The sequence below is a fragment of the Mobula hypostoma genome, chromosome 10 (assembly GCF_963921235.1).
Source record: "Mobula hypostoma chromosome 10, sMobHyp1.1, whole genome shotgun sequence".
Classification (NCBI taxonomy): domain Eukaryota; kingdom Metazoa; phylum Chordata; class Chondrichthyes; order Myliobatiformes; family Myliobatidae; genus Mobula; species Mobula hypostoma.
Genome location: NC_086106.1, coordinates 93,694,739 through 93,703,495, shown reverse-complemented (window position 1 = coordinate 93,703,495; position 8,757 = coordinate 93,694,739). Strand labels below are relative to the sequence as shown.

At 42.1% G+C, this 8,757-nt stretch overlaps 1 long non-coding RNA gene across 1 annotated transcript in view; it reads left to right on the top strand.

Annotated features, from left to right (window-relative positions):
- Positions 1-362: 362 nt before the first annotated feature.
- LOC134353374 (uncharacterized) overlaps positions 363-8,757 on the top strand; it is a 380,430-nt gene continuing 372,035 nt past the window's right edge. Inside the window, exon 1 of the long non-coding RNA XR_010019602.1 lies at positions 363-466. This is a non-coding gene — a long non-coding RNA (uncharacterized LOC134353374). The remainder of the gene's footprint in view (positions 467-8,757) is intronic.

Here is an 8,757-nt window from a genome sequence, read left to right as displayed (position 1 = left end):
TGGAATAACAGGACTATATAAGCAGAGAGTAAGACCAGTATTCGTAAGTGTTTAAAAGAAAGGGAATATAGTACAGAAATAGAGATATAACTACAGAAAGGTGGAGCCATTTGAAGGGTTGAATAGCCTTCTCTCTATTTTCTTTGTTTCTTTTCCACATAATAACTAGATGTCAGCACCATAACATCTCCTTAGTCAGTATCTCTGAATAAAGGGTTTTAATTCTTCTTAAACACTTGTTTCCTCCAGCTAAAAGTCAAATGATAGCAAAGATATTAGTGTGTGTACTGTAGCTCTGTTTTAACTTACCAAGATGTGAAGAGCTTTATAATTCTAGCAATACTGCAAGTGTTTCCAGTTCAGGGTGCTCTCATTTTGTTTCTGTTTTCCTCCCGTCTTCCTCATAGTTTCAAGGGCTTCTTCGTGGATGAAGTGCAGCCAGAACCACAGACAATTCAGTGATCAGGTAAAAGAATGTTTGAAAAATGAACTGAAAGTGGTCAAGGTGCCAAATTCATTGCTGATTAAGTAGTATTTTTGTAGTGAAGACTTTTGATTGTGCAGAGTCCTTGAAATCCAATTTACAGTCTTACATTTTCTGGGAATTCTACAAAATTTAGTGCAAGATTGACTCTATACACATATTTTTGGAATTATATTTGTTATTGGACGAGGGCAGGAAGATTCAGAATCAGGTTTAATATCACTGGCATATGCCATGAAATTTGTTAACTTTATGGCAGCAGTACAATGAAATACATGATAAATAAATTACAATATACATTATATAATTATATATTACAGAATTTTGAATTTTTGTGGGTGGAGTTAAGAAGCTCAAGGGTGAAATTAAAACATTATGGGAATCATATATGGGCCTCCAAATAGTAGCCAAGATGTGGGGTTGAGATTGCAAAGGGATCTGGGTAATGTCACAATTGTAATGGAGGACTTCAATATGCAAGGGGATTGGGAAAATCAGATTGGTGTCAGATCACAAGTGAGGGAATTTGTTGAATGCCTACAAGATGGCTTTTAGAGCAGCTTGTGCATGAGCCTTTTTGGAGAATGGCTATCTTAGATTGGGTGTTGTGTAATAACCAAGAACTTATTAGGGAGCTTAACATAAAGTAACTATTAGGAAGCAGTGATCGTAATATGGTTGAATTCATATTGCAATTTGAGAGGGAGAAGCATAAGTCACATGTATCAGTATTGCAATGGAATAAAGGGAATTATAGAGGCATGAGAGAAGAGATTGCCCAGGTGGATTGGAGAAGGATACTGGCAGGGTGACGGTAGAGGAGAGATGGCTGAAGTTTCTGGGAATAATTCACAAGGTGCGGGATAGATATGTCCCACAGAAGAAGTAGTTCTCAAATGGCAGGGGTAGGCAACTATGTCTGACAAGGAAAGTTAAGGACTGCATAAGACTCAAGGAAAGGTCATATAAGGTAGCAAAAATGAGTGGGAAGTTGCATGATTGGGAAGCTTTTAAAATCCAACAAATGGCAATTACAAAAGCTATAAGGAGGGAAAAGATGAAATATGAGGGCAGACTAGCCAATAATATAAGGCAGGATACCAAAAGTTATATAAACAGTAAAAGGGAGGTGAGAGCTGATGTTGGACCAGTGGAAAATTATGCTGGTGAGGTAGTATTGGGGGACAAAGAAATGTCAGATGAACTTAATGGGTACTTTGCGTCTGTCTTCGCTGTGAAAGACGTTAGCAGTATGCCAGAGGTCCGTGAGTGTCAGGGAGCAGGAGTGAGTGCCATTGCTATTACAAAGGAAAAAGTGCTAGGTAAACTCAAAGATCTTAAGGTGGATAACTCACCTGGATCAGATTGACTGCATCCCAGAGTCCTGAGAGAGGTTGCTGAAGAGATAGTGGATGCATTGGTCATGACCTTTCCAGAATCACTTGATTCTGGCTTGGTCCCAGAAGACTGGAAGATTGCAAATGTCACTTTACTCTTTAAGGAGGGAGGAAGACAAAAGAATGGAAATTATAGGCTAGTTAGCTGACCTCAGTGGCTGGGAAAGTTTTGGAGTTTATTATTAAGGATGTGATTTGGGGTACTTAGAGAATAATGATAAAATATGTCAAAGTCAGCATGGTTTCCGTAAAGGGAAATCTTGCCTGACAAATCGAAGTTCTTCAAGGAAGTAACCAGTAGGGTGAACAAAGGAGCGGTAGTGGATGTCATTTACTTGGATTTTCAGAAGGCACTTGATAAGGTGGCACACAAGAGGCTGATTAACAAGATAAAATCCTATGGCATTACAGAAAAGATGTTGCCATGGATAGGACAGGCAGGAGGCAGCAAGTGGGAATAAAGTGTTTTTTTTTCTGGTTGGCTGCCAATGACTAGTGGTGTTCCTCAGGGATCAGTATTGTAATGTATTGTGTGAGTATTCGTAGTGTCAGGGTGCGTATGATGTCTGGACATAGAGAAGTAAAAATGGAAGTCTGGTGAATAAACGGGCTGTTCAATCTACAGCGTTGTCTGAGTCACATCAATATCAATATTACATGGTGTCAGAAGAAATTGTGAAAAAAAAAGGAAGAGAAGACACATAAAAGATATCACAGTTACAGCCACCGTCAAGTTTAAGCCTACAAGGTAATCTTGCTGAGAACTGGAAAATATGGATCCAGAAGTTAGAGCTGTTTTGCACCACTGGCGGCGTATCTGAAAAGACGGAGAAAGTGCAATGTGCTACGTTTCTGCGTGTGGCGGGAGAAGAGCCAATAAAGGTTTGCAACACGTTTGTCATCTAAAACGATGAGCAAGATAAAATTGAAGTGTTGAAGAAAAAGTTTCAAGATTACTGCGAACGGAGAAAAAACTTACCGTACATCCGACACCGGTTTTTCACGAGGGCTCAAGGACCAATAGAGACCATAGACGCCTACGTAACAGATTTGAAGAGCAAGGCAAAAGACTGAGTTTGGACAACTGTTTGACTCTTTAATACGTGACAGGATGGTATACGGCATACGGGATGATCGAGTGAGAGGCAGGCTATTGAGAGAGGCGGATCTTACATTAGAAAAGGCGATTGATGTTTGCCGTGCCAGTGAGATCACATCAAGTCAGGTTAAAGTGCTCAATGAAGAGATTGAAGTGCACAAAATAAAACTGTGAAAACTAACAAGAGTAGAACAAAGCCAGCTCCACAGGATGATCAAAAGGAAGTTAATTGCAACAGGTGTGGTTATAAACATGGATACAGAACATGTCCAGTCTTTGGTCAGACATGCAAGTTATGCCAGAAAAGAACTCACTTTACAAAGATGTGCAAATCGAAGGAGCAAGCGAGGAAAATGCATGCTGTGGAACAGAGTGAGGGCAACAGTGACATGTTCATTGGCACAGTTGAAGTGGAACAGGAGGTATGCATCAAGAATATTGACAATGCAGAGATGGAGGATGAAGATGATTGGACCCAAGATCTGATAATAAACAGGAGTAAAATGACATTTAAGCTTGACATTGGGGCAAAGTGCAATGTAATGTCGGCAGAAACATTCAACTCACTGGACATCAGAGGAAGACTGGAAAAATCCACCTGCAAGCTTGTTGCATATTTGGGCCACAAGACGGCGCCACTGGGCAAAAAAGCACTCACCTGTGTGTACAAAGATCAAAAATACAAGATCGAGTTTGAAATAGTGCAGCAACATGTTCCAGCAATACTGGGCAAAGCAACATGCACAAAGCTAGGCCTGGTGAAGCGAATCTATGGTGTTGAAAAAGAGAATGACATTCTCAAAGACTTTGATGACTTGTTTTCTGGATTAGGATGTTTACCAGGGAAACACCATATCCAGATTGATCCAACTATTGCACCAGTCGTGCATGTCCCGAGAAAGATTCCAGTAGCTCTCAGGGATTGAGTAGTGGAGGAGCTACACTGAATGGAACGGATGGGAGTCATAACAAGACAAATAGAACTGACCGACTGGGTGAATAGTATGGTGACCGTGGTCACAGAAAAAAAGACAAGGATTTTCATGGATCCACAAGATCTCAACCAAGCCATCAAAAGGGAGCACTATCCGCTGCTCATGGTTGAAGAGGTTGTCCCCTGCATACCTAATGCAAAATACTTTTCAGTATTAGATGCAAATTAAGGTTTTTGGCAGATCAAGCCGGATGAAGAAAGTTCCAAATTATGCACTTTCAACACGCCATAGGGAGATATCGTTTCCTGTGTCTACCCTTTGGGATTTCTTCTTCATCAGAGGTATTCCAGAGATCCGTGGCACAAATGATTGAAGGCCTGGGCAGGGTGGGCAACATCATTAGTGATTTGCTGATATGGGGTGACACAATTGAGGAAAGTGATCAGTGACTGAGGAAGCTCCTGGAGAGAGCACGTGAGTACAACCTAAAACTGAACAAAAGTAAATGTAAGATCAGAACTACAGAGATCAAATACATAGGTCATGTACTCACGCTGATGGGCTAAAACCAGATGATTTTGAAAAGTTCAGAGCTGTGGTACAGCTACCACCACCCAAGGACAAGCAAGAACTATTGAGGTTCATGGGCATGATACAGTATCTTGCCAAATTCATTCCCAAATTATCAGAGGTCAGCGCTCCACTCTGAAAGCTACTAGAGGGCAACACTGAATGACATTGGGAAGACGAACAAAAGAGAAGTTTTGACACATTGAAACAGTTGGTTACCAATGCACCAGCACTCAAGTTCTATGATGTCAATAAACCAGTGACGATGTCTGTGGACGCCAGTTCGGAAGGAATAGGAGCTGTTATACTGCAGGATGGGAGGCCTGTGGCGTATGGATCACGAGCACTTATGGACTGTCAATGCCGATATGCTCAAATCGAGAAGGAATTTCTCGCCATAGTATGGGTGCGAGAAGTTCCACCAATATGTATATGGCAAAGAAATCCAGGTTGAGAGTGATCACAAACCACTGGAGAGCATCTTCAAAAAGCCACTCCACCAAGCTCCTTCGAGGCTGCAAAGGATGTGTCTCAGGCTACAGAGGTACACTCTCTCAGTCACCTATAAGCCAGGAAAAGAACAGTACATCGCTGATGCTTTGAGCCGTGCTTACCTCAAAGAGCAAAAGGAAGAGTTGCTAGGAAGAAAGCTGGAGGTCAACTGGGTTACACCTCAGCTACCCATCTCTGAGGAGAAGTTGAACATGTTCAGGAAAGCGACTGCAGATGATCCTGAAATGCAAATGCTAATGGACATTACAATGAATGGATGGCCAACAGAAAGAAAAGATGTTCCAAAGGAAAGGCAGAAGTATTGGACATTTAAAGAGGAAATCAGCTATGCATCAGGACTAACGTTCAAAACAGCAAAACTCATCGTACCAAACCAAATGAGACAGGAGATGCTCAACAGAATTCATGAGTCACACCTGGGGAGAGTGAAATGTAAAGAAAGAGCGAGGGACCTTCTCTATTGGCCAGGCACGTCAACTCAGATTGAGGACATTGTGTCTCAGTGTGCTGTCTGTAATGAAAACAAAAACAGCAATCCAAGAGAGCCTCTGCTGCCCCACCCACTACCAGGAAGACCATGGGAGAAGATTGGCACAGATCTCTTTCACTACAATGGTGCAGAATATCTGCTTTGTGTGGACTACTATTCAAAATATCCGGAGATCACCAAGTTAAGTGACAAGTCCAGTCGAGGTGTCATAACCACGATGAAGTCGACATTCGCAAGACATGGTATTCCAGATATTGTCGTTAGTGACAATGGTCCACAATATGCCAGTGGTGAGTTCAGAGGGTTCTCAGAAAGCTGGGAATTTCAACATGTTACTTCCAGTCCAGGGCACACTCAGTCTAATGGACAAGCAGAAAGAACTGTACAAACTGTCAAGAACATGCTCAAGAAGGCACAAAGCAGCAACGGTGACCCTTACATTGCTCTGCTTGAATACCGCAACACACCGATTGAGGGTGTGGGGTTCTCTCCTGCTCAGCTGTTGATGGGACGTCGTCTGAAGTCCAAACTGCCAACATCCACAACTCTACTGACTCCTGAAGGTAATGCTTAAGTACATGACAAGCAAAAGTACAAGCAAATAAAGCAAAAGAGCTACTATGACAGACATACAAGACAGTTGCCAAATCTGCATACGGGTGAAAATGTCAGAATACAGAGAGGAGACACTTGGCAACCAGCTGTGGTTGTGAACAGACATCAGCAACCAAGATCCTTCATAGTTTGCACGCCGGATGGAAGAGTCTACAGGAGGAACAGGAAGCATCTGCTGAAGGCGAGAGGGAGTTTCCACGTACAGATGCACAGGACATTTCCACGTATACAGACATGGAAACAAACGACAGCAAGAGTGATGCAGACCGCAAAGACACAGAGGTCAGTCGAGAGACTGACACGGATGAAGGTCAAGCACAGTCACAGTTGTATCACACACGGTCTGGGAGACAAGTCAAACTTCCAGCTAGATACAGAGACTAGACATACAGTTTGAGGAAAAGTCACACATGTCATAAGTTCCAAGGTGTGAAATGAAAGGTTTATTAGTCTATGTTAGTAAAAGAAATACTCTGCTGTTAATATTGTAAGATACAATGCAGAATACAGTACAAGAAGGTAAGATTTTTTTAGTTTATGTCATGGTTGTTGCACTGTAAGAAGGGCATACCTAGAGGCATTGCTTTGGTAATTCACAGTGTTGTAAAAAAAAATCTTGAGAAGGGGGATGTAATGTATTGTGTGAGTATTCGTAGCATCAGAGTGCGTATGATGTCAGGACGCAGAGAAGTCAAAATGGAAGTCTGGTGACTAAACGGGGTTGTTCAGTCTACAGCGGTGTCCGAGTCACATCAATATTACAAGTATTGGGACTGCTACTTTTCACATTGTTTGTCAATGATTTGGAAAATGAATTGATGGCTTTATGGCAAATTTTGCAGATGATACAAAGATAGGTGGAGGGGTAGGTGGTAATGAGGAAACTGTGTGATTTTAGCAGGACTTAGACAATTGGAAGAATAGGCAAAAAAAGTGGCAGATGGAATACAGTGTTGGAAAATGTATGATAATACATTTTGGTAAAAGGAACAATAGTGCAGACTATTATTTAAATAGGAAGTAAGTTCAAACATCATAGGTGCTGAGGGACTTGGGATTCCTCGTGCAAGACTCTCAGAAGGTTAATTTACAGATTGAGTCTGTGGTAAAGAAAGCAAATGCAATGTTGGCATTTATTTGAAGGGGGATAGAATATAAAAAGAAGGAGATAATGCTAAGGCTTTATAAGACACTAGTCAGGCTGCACTTGGAGTATTGTCAACAGTTTTGGGTCCCGTATCTCAGAAAGGATGTGTTGTCTGTCATTGAAGAGAGTTCAGAGGAGGTTCACAAGGATGATTCCGGAATGAGGAGTGTTTGGCAGCTTTAGACCTGTACTCACTGGAATTTGGAAGAATGTGTGGAGATCTCATTGAAACCTACTGAATGTTGAAATGATTAGATATGGAGAGGATGTGTCCTCGGGTGGGGTTATCCGGAACTAGAGGGCACAGCCTCAGAATTGAGGGGCGAGCTTTTAGAACAGAGGTAAAGAGTAATTTTTTTAGCCAGAGAGTAGTGTATTTTTGGAATGCTCTGCCACAGACTGTGGTGGAGGTCAAGTCTAAGGGTACATTTAAGGCAGAAGTTGATCGTTTCCTTATCGGTCAGGGCATCAAACGATATGGTGAGAAGGCAGGTTGAGTGGGATCCGGGATCAGCCATGATGGAATGGCAGAGCATACTTGATGGACTGAATGGCCTAATTCTGCTCCTATGTCTTATGGTCTTATATCTATTAAATAGTTAAGTAAAAAAAAATTAAGTAACGGGAAAAAAATGATATCAGTAGGGAGGTAGTGTTCATGGGTTCATTTAGAAATTAGGTGGCAGTGGGGAAAAAGCTGTTCCTGAATCGCTGAGTTTGTGCCTTCAGGATTCAGTATTTCCTTCCCGGCGGTACCAATGAAAAGAGGGCATGTCCTGGGAGCTGGGGGTCCTTAATCATGGATGCTGCCTTCCTAAGGCTCCACTCCATGTAGATGTCTTGGATACTGTGGAGGCTAGTACCCATGAAATAGCTGACTAATTTTACAAGCTTCTGCAGCTTGCTTCGATCTTGTGCAATTGCTGCCCCTCATACCAGACAGTGATGCAGCCAGTCAGAATGCCCTCCATGATACACGTGTAGAAGTTTTTGAATGCTTTAGTTGAAAACCAGATCTCTTCAAACTCTGAACGTAATATAGCCACTGTCTTGCCTTTTTTATAGCTGCATCAATACTGTGCATCAGGTTAGGTCCACAGAGATTTTGACACCCAGGAACTTGAAATTGCTCACTGCCTCCAATTCTGATCCCTCTATGAGGATTGGTTTGTGATCCCTTGTCTTACTCTTTCTGAAGTCCACAATTAGCTCCTTGGTCTTGCTGACATTGTTGCTGTGACATCACTCAACTAACTGGTATATTTCACTCCTGTACACCCTTTCAACACCACCTGAAATTCTGCCAACAATGGTTGTATCATCAGCAGGTTTATAAATGGCGTTTGAGCTGTGCTTAGCTACACAGTCGTGGGTATAGAGAGAGTAGAGCACACTCCTCTGCGGTGTAGCAGTTTTGATTGCCAGCTAGGTGGAGATGCTATTTCCAATCCACACAGATGGTAGTCTTCCAGTTAAGAAGTGGAGGATCCAGTTGAAGAGGGAGATA